Below are 12,249 nucleotides of genomic sequence, written 5' to 3' on the forward strand. Positions count from 1 at the left end.
TCTCTGGCCCTTTGCCCCTCAGCCCCTCAGCCCAGCATCTGCTCTGCTCAGGCAAGTGTTATAAAGCTCTTTAGCTCCACCAGTAAGTGCCCGGGGGCACCCCACACCAAGAAGCCTCCTGCCTGAAGGCGCTGAGCTCTCTTGCTCCACAGGTTGGCATACCCATTGTAATCACCTTCCTCTGTGGGCCAGCAAGTCCACCACACCATCTCTCGCTGGTCTCCTGCCCCTGCTGCTACCATTTCTCTGCCACCACTTCCAGCCATCTCCGGCATTACAGCTCTCCCTGTCTGTCTCCTGAGTCTAGGAGGTTCTCAGTACAGGAATCCTGGGTCCAAAGGATGTGCTCCACTCCTAGCTCTTCTTTCTCGGTGGTAGTGAGGTCCCTCCTGTTTGCCTCTGGGATGGCTTATTTTAAGTTTAGCAGATGGCAAAACTGACCAAGCGCCTCATTAGGATTTCATATACCTTATTTGTATGGTCCCACCCCCACAAGGATGCCATGAACCTTATTTGTATTATTAGCAAGCTGTTCAATCCCTTTGGTGAGCCATAAGTACCTTACTTGCATAGTCCCACCCAATCTTTTGGTGGGAGTTACAAGACCATGGTGAACAAGGCCATATAAAAGTGCTCCATTGCACCACAGGGGGTTCCTCTTTTTCACTGACCCTCTACTTTACCAAGCTGATGTCCTTCTCCAGGAACTGGTCTCTCCTGACAACATGTCTAAAGTACATGAGACGAAGTCTCACCATCCTCACTTCTAAGGAGCAATTCGGCTGTACTTCTTCCAAGACAGGTCTATTCTTTCTTCTGGCAGTCCATGGTATATTCAGTATTCTTCATCAACACCATAATTCAAAGCCATCAATTCTTCTTCCATCTTCATTATTCATTGTCCAACTTTCACATGCATATGAAGCGATTGAAAATACCATGCTTAAGTCAGGTGCAACTTAGTCCTCAAAGTGACATCTTTGCTTGGTGTTTAGTAGTTAGGGTGCGACACAACAGTTTGTGCCACCCAAGGACCTTCTATATACAAGAGAAGTTAAAAATTTAAATGCATGAAAGTAAAGGGCCAGAAATATTTTAAGAGAAATTAGGAGAATATTTGTATATTGTATATCCTGGGGCAGGGCAGCGGGGAATTTAAGCAAGATATCCTAAAGCTAGAAAGGAAAAGAAAACTTAGTGACAAATTGTGGAGTGAAAAAAAAAATGTAAACAAAGTCAAGAGGCAAATTGATAGATTGGGGAAAAATATTTTTAACACATATGGCAAAGAAATACGTTATTAATACATAAATATAATATGCAGGGGCCCTGGTGGTGAAATAGTTAAGTGCTTGGCTGCTAACTGAAAGGTCAGTGGTTCAAAACCACCAGCCACTCCATGGGAAAAACCCCTGGTGATCTGCTCCTGTGAAGATTACAGCCTAGAAAACCCTATGGGGCAGTTCTACTCTGTCACATGGTTCACTGTGTGTCAGAATTGACTTGAAATAGCAGGACAACACGCAATACATGGGAAATCAGCACAACTGGACCAAAGCAAAAGCTAAGAAATTTCCTGGACACATCCAAACACTTTGAGGGACAGAGTAGCTAGGGCTGGGGCTTGGGGAACATAGTTTCAGGGGGACATCTAGGTCAATTGGCATAACAAAGTTTATTAAGAAAATGTTCTACATCCCACTTTGGTGAGTGGCATCTGGGGTCTTAAAAGCTTGTGAGCAGCCATCTAAGATATATCAATTGGTCCTATCCCACTTGGAGCAAAGGAGAATGAAGACACAAGGAAAATATTAACCTGAAGGACTAAAGGACCACATGAACCACAGACTCCACCAGCCTGAGCCCAGAAGCACTAGATGGTGCTTGGCTATCACCAGTGACTGCCCTAATAGGAAACACAACAGAGAGTCCTGGACAGAGCCAGGGCGGAAAAATGCAGAACAGAACTCAAATTCACGTAAAAAGACCAGACTTAATAGATTGACAGAGCCTGGAGGAACCCCCGAAACTATAGCCACTGGACCCACTTTAACCCAGAACTGAAACCATTTCTGAAGCCCACTCTTCAGACAAAGACTGGACAGGACTACAAAACAAGACGTCACGTGTCTGTCCGTTTGTCGTACTGTGGGGGCTTGTGTGTTGCTGTAATGCTGGAAGCAATGCCACCGGTATTCAGATACCAGCAGGGTCACTCATGGCGGACAGGTTTCACCTGAGCTTCCAGACTAAGACAGACTAGGAAGAAGGGACCAGCAGTCTACTTCTGAAAAGAATTAGCCAGTGAAAACCTTATGAATAGCAGCGGAACACTGTCTGATGTAGTGCCGGAAGATGAGCCCCCCAGGTTGGAAGGCACTCAAAAGACGACTGGGGAAGAGCTGTGTCCTCAAAGTAGAGTCAACCTTAATGACATGGATGGAGTCAAGCTTTCAGGACCTTCATTTGCTGATGTGGCACGACTCAAAAAGAGAAGAAACAGCTGCAAACATCCATTAATAATCGGAACATGGAATGTACAAAGTATGAATCTAGGAAAACAGGAAATCATCAAAACAGAAATGGAACGCATAAAGATCTATATCCTAGGCATTAGTGAGCTGAAATGGACTGGTATTGGCCATTTTGAATTGGACAATCATATGGTCTACTATGCTGGGAATGACAACTTAAAGAGGAATGGCAGTGTACTCACCGTCAAAAAGAACATTTCAAGATCGATCCTGAAGTACAACACTGTCAGTGATAGGACAATATCCATATGCCTACAAGGAAGATCAGTTAATACAACTATTAATTCAAATTTACGCACCAACCACGAAGGCCAAAGATGAAGAAAATGAAGATTTTTACCAGCTTCTGCAGCCTGAAATTGATCGAACATGCAATCAGAATGCATTGATAGGCACTGGTGATTGGAATGTGGAAGTTGGAAACAATGAGAAAGGATCAGTAGTTGGAAAATATGGCCTTCGTGATAGAAATGATGCCAGAGATCGCATGATACAATTTTGCAAGACCAACAACTTCTTCATTACAAATACCTTTTCTCACCAACATAAATGGTGACTATACACATGGACCTCTCCAGACAGAATATGCAGTTATCAAATCGACTACATTTGTGGAAAGAGACAATGGAAAAGCTAAATATCATCAGTTAGAACAAGGCCAGGGGCTGACTGCAGAACAGACCATCAATTGCTGATATGCAAATTCAAGTTGAAACTGAAGAAAATTAGAACAAGTCCACAAGAGCCAAAGTACAACCTTCAGTATATCCCACCTGAATATACAGACCATCTCAAGAATAAATCTGACACGTAGAACACTAATGACCAAAGATCAGACGAGTTGTGGAATGACATCAAGGAACATCATACATGAAGAAGGTAAAAGGTCATTAAAAAGACAGGAAAGTAAGACCAAAATGCATGTCAGAAGAGACTCTGAAACTTGCTCTTAAGTGTCGAGTAGCTAAACTAAAAGGAAGAAATGATGAAGTAAAAGAACTGAATATTTCAAAGGGCAGCTTGAGAAGACAAAGTAAAGTATTATAATGACATGTGCAAGAGCTGGAGATAGAAAACCAAAAGGGAAGAACACGCTCGGCATTTCTCAAGCTGAGAAAAATGAAGAAAAAATTCAAGCCTTGAGTTGCAATAGTGAAGGATTCTATGGGCAAAATATGAAACAATGCAGGAAGCATCAAAAGAAGATGGAAGGAATACACCGTCATTATACCAAAAAGAATTCATCGACATTCAATCATTTCAAGAGGTAGCATATGATCAGGAACTGACGGCACTGAAGGAAGAAGTCCAAGTTGCACTGAAGGCATTGGCAAAAAACAAGGCTCCAGGAATTGACAGAACACCAATTGAGATGTCTCAACAAATGGATGCAGCTCTGGAAGTGCTGACTTGTCTATGCCAAGAAATTTGGAAGACAGCTACCTGGTCAACTGACTGGAAGAGATCCATATTTATGCCTATTCCCAAGAAAGGTGATCCAACCAAATGCAGAAATTATCAAACAATATCATTAATATCACACCCAAGTAAAATTTTGCTGAAGATCATTCAAAAGAGGCTACAGCAGTATATTGACTGGGAACTGCCAGAAATTCAGGCTGGGTTCAGAAGAGGATGTGGAACCAGGGATGTCATTGCGGATATCAGATGGATCCTGGCTGAAAGCAGAGAATACCTGTTTACCTGTGTTTTATTGACTATGCAAAGACATTCGACTGTGTGGATTATAACAAATTATTGATAACATTGCAAAGAATGGGAATTCCAGAACACTTAATTGTGCTCATGAGGAATCTGTACATAGATCAAGAGGCAGTTGTTTGGACAGAACAAGAGGATACTGCATGGTTTAAAGCCAGGAAAGTTGTGCGTCAGGGTTGTATCATTTTACCATACCTATTCAGTCTGTATGCTGAGCAAATAATCTTAGAAGCTGGACTGTATGAAGAAGAATGGGGCATCAGAATTGGAGGAAGACTCATTAACAACCTGTGATATGCAGATGACACAACCTTGCTTGCTGAAAGTGAAGACTTGCAGCACTTACTGATGAAGATCAAAGACCACAGCCTTCAGTATGGATTACACCTCAACATAAAGAAAACAAAAATCCTCACAACTGGACCAATAAGCAACATCATAATACATGGAGAAAAGACTTAAGTTGTCAAGGATTTCATTTTACTTGGATCCACCACAATCAACACCCATGAAAGCAGCAGTCAAGAAAGCAAAAGACGCATTGCATTAGGCAAATCTGCTGTGAAAGACCTCTTTAAAGTGCTGAAAAGCAAAGATGTCACCTTGAAAACTAAGGTGTGCCTGACCCAAGCCATGGTGTTTTCAATTGCATCATATGCATGCAAAAGCTGGACAATGAATAAGAAAGACAGAAGAAGAATTGACGTCTTTGAATTGTGGTACTGGCGAAGAATATGGAATATACCATGGACTGCCAAAAGAGTGAACAAATCTGTCTTGAAAGGAGTACAACCAGATTGCTCCTTAGAAGCAAGGAGGGTGAGACTGCATCTTACATACTTTGGACATGTTGTCAGGAGGGATCAGTCCCTGGAATAGGACATCATGCTTGGTAAAGTACAGGGTCAGCAAAAAAGATGAAGACCCTCGACGAGATGGATTGACACAGTCACTGCAACAGTGGGCTCAAGCGTAACAATTGTGGGCATGGTGCATGACTGGGCAGTGTTTCGCTCTGTGGTATACAGGCTTGCTATGAGTAGGAACCGACTCAACAGCACCTAACAACAACAACAACGACAACCTAAAACAAGAAATAATACATATGAGGAATGTGCTTCTTAGTTGAATCAGATATAGGAGACCAAATGGGCAGCTCCTGTCCAAAAGCAGATGAGAAGGCAGGAAGGGACAGAAACTGGTTGAATGGACACGGGGAACCCAGGGTGGAAGGGGGGATGGTGTGCTGCTGTCACATTGAGGAGATTGCAACCTATGCCACAAAACAATATGTGTATAAATTTTTGTATGAGAAATTAACTTGAGCTGTAAACTTTCACCTAAAGCACAATTTAAAAAAAAAAAAACGATTACAGCCAAGAAAACCCTGTGGAGCAGTTCTACTCTGTAACACATGGGGTCGCCATGAGTCAGAATTGACTAGACAGCAACGGGATCAGGCTTGGGCTTGTAGCTCTGCAGCCTCAACTCAGAGGGTCGTTATACCCCGTCTTTTCACCCGTTTGTTCTAATGAACTCTTTGCTTGGCCTCTCCAAGCAGAAGACAGATGCAGCAGAAAGCTTTTGGGTATGATTCTCAGGCTGTGTACTATTACCCCTCTTCTCATATCCCCATAAATGGGGGAATGGCAGAAGACTGTCTGGGTTTCCTCCCTTCCATTAGAAGGGAGTCTCACAGAACACACATGCAATCTGATGGGGGTACGCCTGTTAGCTTGAGGCTTGTGAGCATTAGATGTGAGCTCAAAGAGACTTAATTCCTGATGCCTCAGCAGTTTGGCCCAGTGGGGCCCACCAAAATGAAACGACCATAGAGCCAGGTTGTGTCTGAAGAGCTGTCCTCTGACTCTACACCATCCCGCAGCTCTGGTGCCGCCATCACACGCTCTGCACTTCCTTCTTCCACAGCCCAGGGTCACTCTGGTCTCAGCTCCTCCAGCACTGACAAGTCATCCTCCTGACCTGGTGGCTGCCAGAACAGGGCAAGGCTGTCATGGGTCTACAGGGTTGCACAACATGGGAAAATGACCAGTGGATGGGGAAAAAAAAAAACACAGGTGTCCACACGATGAAGCTTTTCACAGGCCTCGTTCTGCTCCTTGGTCCTGGGAGTCAGTAGCCAAGGCTGGTTTACCTTCATCCCTGAAGCTACTCAAGGTGCTTGGGGTATGTGGAGAGCCTGCAGGGACATGAGAGAAGCCAACTATACAGGTGCAGACAAATACTTCCATGCTCAAGGGAATGCTGCACAAAGGGGACCTGGGGGTGCTTGGATGGCTGAAGTGATCAACGATGCCAGAGAGAATTTTCAGACATTCACAGGCCACAGAGATAAGGACTCGAGGGCTGACCAGGAAGCCAATACATGGGGCTGGAGCGCAAAGACCCCAGTCACTTCAGACCTGCTGGGCTGCCTGACAAGTACTGAGCTTCCTCTTCACTTGCTCTCAGATACTAGGCTGCGAGCCCCTGAGGGCAGGGACACAGAGTTATTGAGTTTTATGTCCCCAGAAGCTAGTGAAGGGCACATAGCAGGCTCCCAACAAATATGAAAGAAATGGAAAAAAAAAAAAACTAAATGATTCCATCAAAATCCTCAGATCGTCATTTAAAACAAGCAAAATTAAACAAAAACAGAAAAGGTTTCCTATTCAAAACTGGATAGCATGTTCACAGATCATACAAGCATTTTTATGAAAATTAAATGGAAAATAAATTCAATATTTTTCCATAAAAAAAAAAGAATCGACTGGATGGCACACAACAACAACAAATATAATCTACAAACCTTCTAAAAACTGATAAGGAAAAGACAACCCAACTGAAATAATAGGCAACTGATGTGAACATTCAATGAAGCAAAAATCTTAATGTCAATAAACAGATAAAAAGATGTCCACACTTTCTTAATACTTAGGGCAATTTGAAACAACAAGAAATCATTTTTTTAACCACCCAGTTATCAAAAATTAAAAAGAGTGCTAACATCCTGAAACAGGCATTTGAATTCATTGCTGCTAAGGCTGTAAATTGATAGAATCCTTTTCAAAAATAATCTGGTAATATCTGGCAAAATTAAAACTATACATCCCTTTGACCCGGCAACCCTACTTTTGGGAATCTATGTGTCAAACTAAAAACATAGTTATCTAAGGGCTGTTTGCTACAACAGTATTTCTATTGGCTAAACCCTTGAAATGACTTTAAAGTCCATCAAAAGAGGACGAGTCCAGTAAATCAGTGTACAGCTGGGTTCTCTGGAAGACAAGAGTTCTTAGCTGAGCTTGCAATTTTAAGGAAAACCTGGTAGAGGAGACATTTAAGCCAAGTTTGACAGACAAGTGGCAGCAGAGTGGACAAAAGTAAGAAGAAGCTACATTTGTGGTTCAAGCCCTGGCTTTTCAGACACCCCTGAGCTCCCATCCTAACTCTGCTACTTACTACCTTGATTGACATGGGCAAGTCACTTGACCTTGATTGACCCATCTATCCAATGGGTATCATAAAACAGTTCCCCAACACGCCATCTGCAGTTCCAAAATCCAAAGAGCTCTGCAAAACCAAAAGTGTTTTTCTATCTTACTGGGTGGCAAAATCTGACCCGACTTGACATGAGATTAGTTAGTCGAGTCAGCTCCGACTCATGGTGACCTTATGTACAACAGAACAAAATATTGCCTGGTTCTGCACCATCTTAATGATTGTTGGTATGTTTGAGTCCATTGTTGTGGTCATTGTGTCAATCCATCTCATCAAGGGCCTCCCTTGCCTTGGCTGGCCCTCCCCTTTAACGATCATGCTGTCCTCCTCCTGTGATCAGTCCCTCCTGATGACCTATCCAAAGTAAGCAAGTCAAAGTCTCACACAATATTCTGTGATCCATAGGGTTTTAATTTGCTAATTTTCAGAAGTAGATCACCAGGCCTTTCTTCCTAGTCTGTCTTAGTCTGGAAGCTCTGCTGAAACCTGTACACTGTGGGTGACCCTGCTGGTATTTGAAATACCAGAGGCATGGCTTCCAGCATCATAGCGACATGCAAGCTACTACAGTACAACAAACTGTCAAAAGGGTAATAGATTATTTACAGACTTTATTTACCCCACTCAGTGTGAATATTCATGTATTTCTCTGCAGAAATATTAATAGATTTACTTCAAAGTGCTGTGCTAGACCCCAATGAGGATATTGAGTACTATACAGAGTGTGCACCCTATTACCCTACTAAACTCTAAAAAATCCTGATCCCAAAACCAATGTGGCCCCAAGTGTTTCAGGTCAGGAGTCTTTGGCCCATAGTACCAGAAGTCAGGTGTCCAGCATGGTGACTACCATGTAGGAAGTGCACTATGCTTGTTAATCATTTCTATCATGTACACAACAAGGAAGGAGTCTGGGTGGCACAAGTGGTTTGCGCTCATTTACTAACACAAAGGTTGGCGGTTCAAATCTACCTAGATGCTTAGAGGAAAAGACGGTCTGGCAAACTGCTTCCATGAAGATAACAGCCAAGAAAACCCTATAGATCAGTTCTACTCTGTAACATATGGGGTCACCATGAGTCTGAATCGACTAAACGGCAACTAAGAACAATACAAGGAATGTTAAAGGCAGGTTTCCATCTGTGGGCCAGAGGGTGAGAAACACGGAAATTGACTACAATTTAGAGTGAGGAAGTGTGGAAGCCAGCCACAGAAACCATATTTTCTTCTCAGGACCCTGTGAGCCTGAGGCCAGCCCTGGACCCATGCACAGCTACTATTCTGGCTTCTTTGCTCTCAAACACTGCCCTCTATTGGCTCTGAATTCATTTCCAGGAGCTGAGGCATTCATTGACTATGGGATTATGTGAAATCCCTTGAGATTTAGGGTACCAGATTTCTTCTGTCACAGAGCCTGGGAAATACCTTATTTGTAATCAGGAAGCTTTAACCAAGAAAGAGGGACATTTTGTGTGACCTTTTAAAAGGTGAAAATCCAGTTTTATTTTTAAATGATACCTATGAGGAGAACTTCTGCTTCCAGCCAAGATGGATTAAAAGGGACTGGGTTTCTCTCTTGCCTGAAACAACCAAAAAACTAGAGAAAATATATGAAACTATGGTTCTTATAAGGATCCCTGGTGGCGCAACAATTAGGCGCATGGATGTTGTCTTAGTCATCTAGTGCTGCTATAACAGAAATACCACAAGTGGATGGTTTTAACAAAGAGAAGTTTATTTGCTCACAGTTAAAGTAGGCTAAAAGTCCAAATTCAGGGCATCAACTCCAGGGGAAGTCTTTTTCTCTCTGTTGGGCTTTTTCTCTTTGGTGTTCCCCTGGACTAGGAGATTCTCTGCGCAGGGACCCCGGTCCAAAGGACACGCTTTGCTCCCAGCACTGCTTCTTGATGGTATGATGTCCCTGTCTCTCTGCTCAAGTCCCTTTTATATCTCAAGACATTGCCTCAGGACACAATCCAATCTTGTAGACTGAGTCCTGCCTTACTAACACAACTGCCACCCATCCTCCCTCATTAACATCATAGAGGCAAGATTTACAACATATAGGAAAATCACACAATACCAGGAATCATGGCCCAGCCAAACTGATACACACATTTTTTGGGGGACATAATTCAATCCATGAGAGATGTTAACCAAAAGGTTGGTGATTCCAAACCCACCCAGCAGCTCCATGGGAGAAAGACCTGATGGTCTACTTCCATAAAGATTACAGCCTAGAAAACCCTATGCGGCAGATCTCTATGTCACATGGGGATGCTATGAGTTGGTATTGACTCAGTGGCAACCAACTACAACAACAGCAACATGGTTTTTAAAATTCTCGACATCAGGCAATGAAGCAAAGTCATCCCTGAAAAGTGGGAAACAAAGGCAGTCAGCCTTACGATTGCCCAGGCTACTGCCTGCAGAGTTTCCATGCCACAGGAGGGGGAATTGAGGCAGAGGCTGGTAGAGTCCTCAAGTTGAGGAAAAGAAGCTGAGAGTCTGGGGAGGCCAAAGCAGCTAGCGTTCATAGGACACAGTACCAGAGAGGAGAGAGCTGCAGAAAGACTGAATTCTGGAGATATGTACAGGGTTCTTCTGAAATAGTCAAGTGAGTGCTGATCAGCATGTGTATGAGGAAACAAGGCCAGGGAAAGAACCACGTGAAAATGATTATCAGGAATCCTGGTACTCACGCAAGGCTGGGAAAAGACTGTTCCCATCAGAATGGAAAACCTCATAATTCAAAGGTTATCGGGTAGGGTACGCTGAAGGATCTTATGTCAGCTGTGGGTAATAATTAAAAAAAAAATTTGCCATTGAATGGATTCTGACTCACAGTGACCCTATGAGTCAGGCAATAATTAACCCTAGATTAAACACTGCTCAAGCCCTGCCTAACAAATCTTAAAAGATCTGAAAGGATCAAACTACTTCTAAGTAACTTAATTGTACTCCAGAAAAAAGCTCAAGAATAGTTATAGGAAGTGGGGCCAAGATGGCGGATAGTCAGACGCTTCTGGTGGACCCTCTTTACAACAAAGACTGGAAAAAAACAAGTGATTCAATTATATACGACAGTCTGGGAGCCCTGAGCATCAAAGGCAGAGTTGGGGAACTGGACTGAATGGCAGGGGGAGGGAGAGACGGTTTGGAAGCAGCGAGGAGTTGCCAGACCTGACCAGGCGCGAGAGCCTGAGCCCTTCAGGTCCGATCAGCTCGGGGGTGAGCAGTGAGGCAGGCAGGCAATCGTGCTCAGGAGGCGCGTTTTCCACACCAGGAGAGACCTAGCCACTGAGAGTCTACATGGCCACCCAGAACCAGTGAGAAGCAGCCCTTGACTGGCGAAAGATATGTACTTGTGTATGGCTTACTGCGCGGATCAAAAATATCCCCTTTAGGGAAAAACCTCTCTCCCATTTACTTCCCCGCTCCCTGCTCTGCACTGGGTCCCAGATTGGCTTCAGCAATTGCCGAGGCCCCTGGGCTGGAAGTAGGATCTATCACACGCCTGGAGCCATTCTCCTGGCCTTGGAGAGTGAACAAATTAACAAACGGGAAAAAAATAAACTGCCAGCTCCCCTAAGCCAGGAACCCAGGGTAGGCACAGCTCCTTTGCCTAGGCACAGGCATAAGGGATCCACGGACTTTGAGTGCCTTTCCCCCTGCATAGACTTGTGTGGGCCCATCTCAACAGCGTAGGCCCTCGTTACCGCAATACAACAGGGTATATACCAGAACTCTAACTTCAACTGTTTCAGCTGTGAAGTGGCAGGTTCTTGACATCTGACACTGCTCTGCCCATTAAGCAGGGTCTTCACCTACCCACATCAGAGGCCTGAGGACTGGTGACTCCACCTACACCACCTAGCCACCTGCGATAGGGGTCTAAGAATAAGAGGTACCCCCTAGTCCTCACAGCCAACAGCATTAGGTGCTCATAATCCAGCTGCAAAACCCACCCACCTACGTGCTCTAGGGAACAGGGACATGCATTCCTCCCGGACACTTGAGGGCTGCTGTCAGCTCCCTGACTTGTTCAGAGTGTGTCCCCCTGCTGCAGCCAGATGTCTGTGCCTATACCAATCACCCACGCCTGTCTAGGACAGTAAGTGAGAGCCTACACCACACACTTGGTGGCTACCTACCTGGGTACCTGAGCTGAATCCATACAGGAGGAGTAGGTGGACTCCTGAGCTCACATACCTACTGGGTGACAGGAAATTAGAGCTTCAAAGATGACAATAATCAAATGAGCTCACACAAGCAGCCTATTTGGGCATATCAAAACAAAACAAGAAGCTAGGACACAGTAAGCAAACATAAATAAATATCTTACTGATGGCTCAGAGGCAACAGTCAATATCAAATCACATAAAGAGGCAATCCATGATGGTTTCAGCAAGCTCCCAAAATAAAGAATCTAGAAATTTTCCAGAGGAGGAAAATTTCTTGGAATTACTGGAAGCAGAACACAAAAGATTAA

At 44.0% G+C, this 12,249-nt stretch overlaps 1 pseudogene; it reads left to right on the plus strand.

The window, feature by feature from the left end:
• The first annotated feature begins 6,345 nt into the window (after positions 1-6,345).
• On the plus strand, positions 6,346-6,705 carry LOC101354279 (serum amyloid A-1 protein-like; annotated as a pseudogene).
• Positions 6,706-12,249: the final 5,544 nt, after the last annotated feature.

This window comes from Trichechus manatus, unplaced genomic scaffold, assembly GCF_000243295.1.
Source record: "Trichechus manatus latirostris isolate Lorelei unplaced genomic scaffold, TriManLat1.0 scaffold00087, whole genome shotgun sequence".
Taxonomy (NCBI): Eukaryota; Metazoa; Chordata; class Mammalia; order Sirenia; family Trichechidae; genus Trichechus; species Trichechus manatus.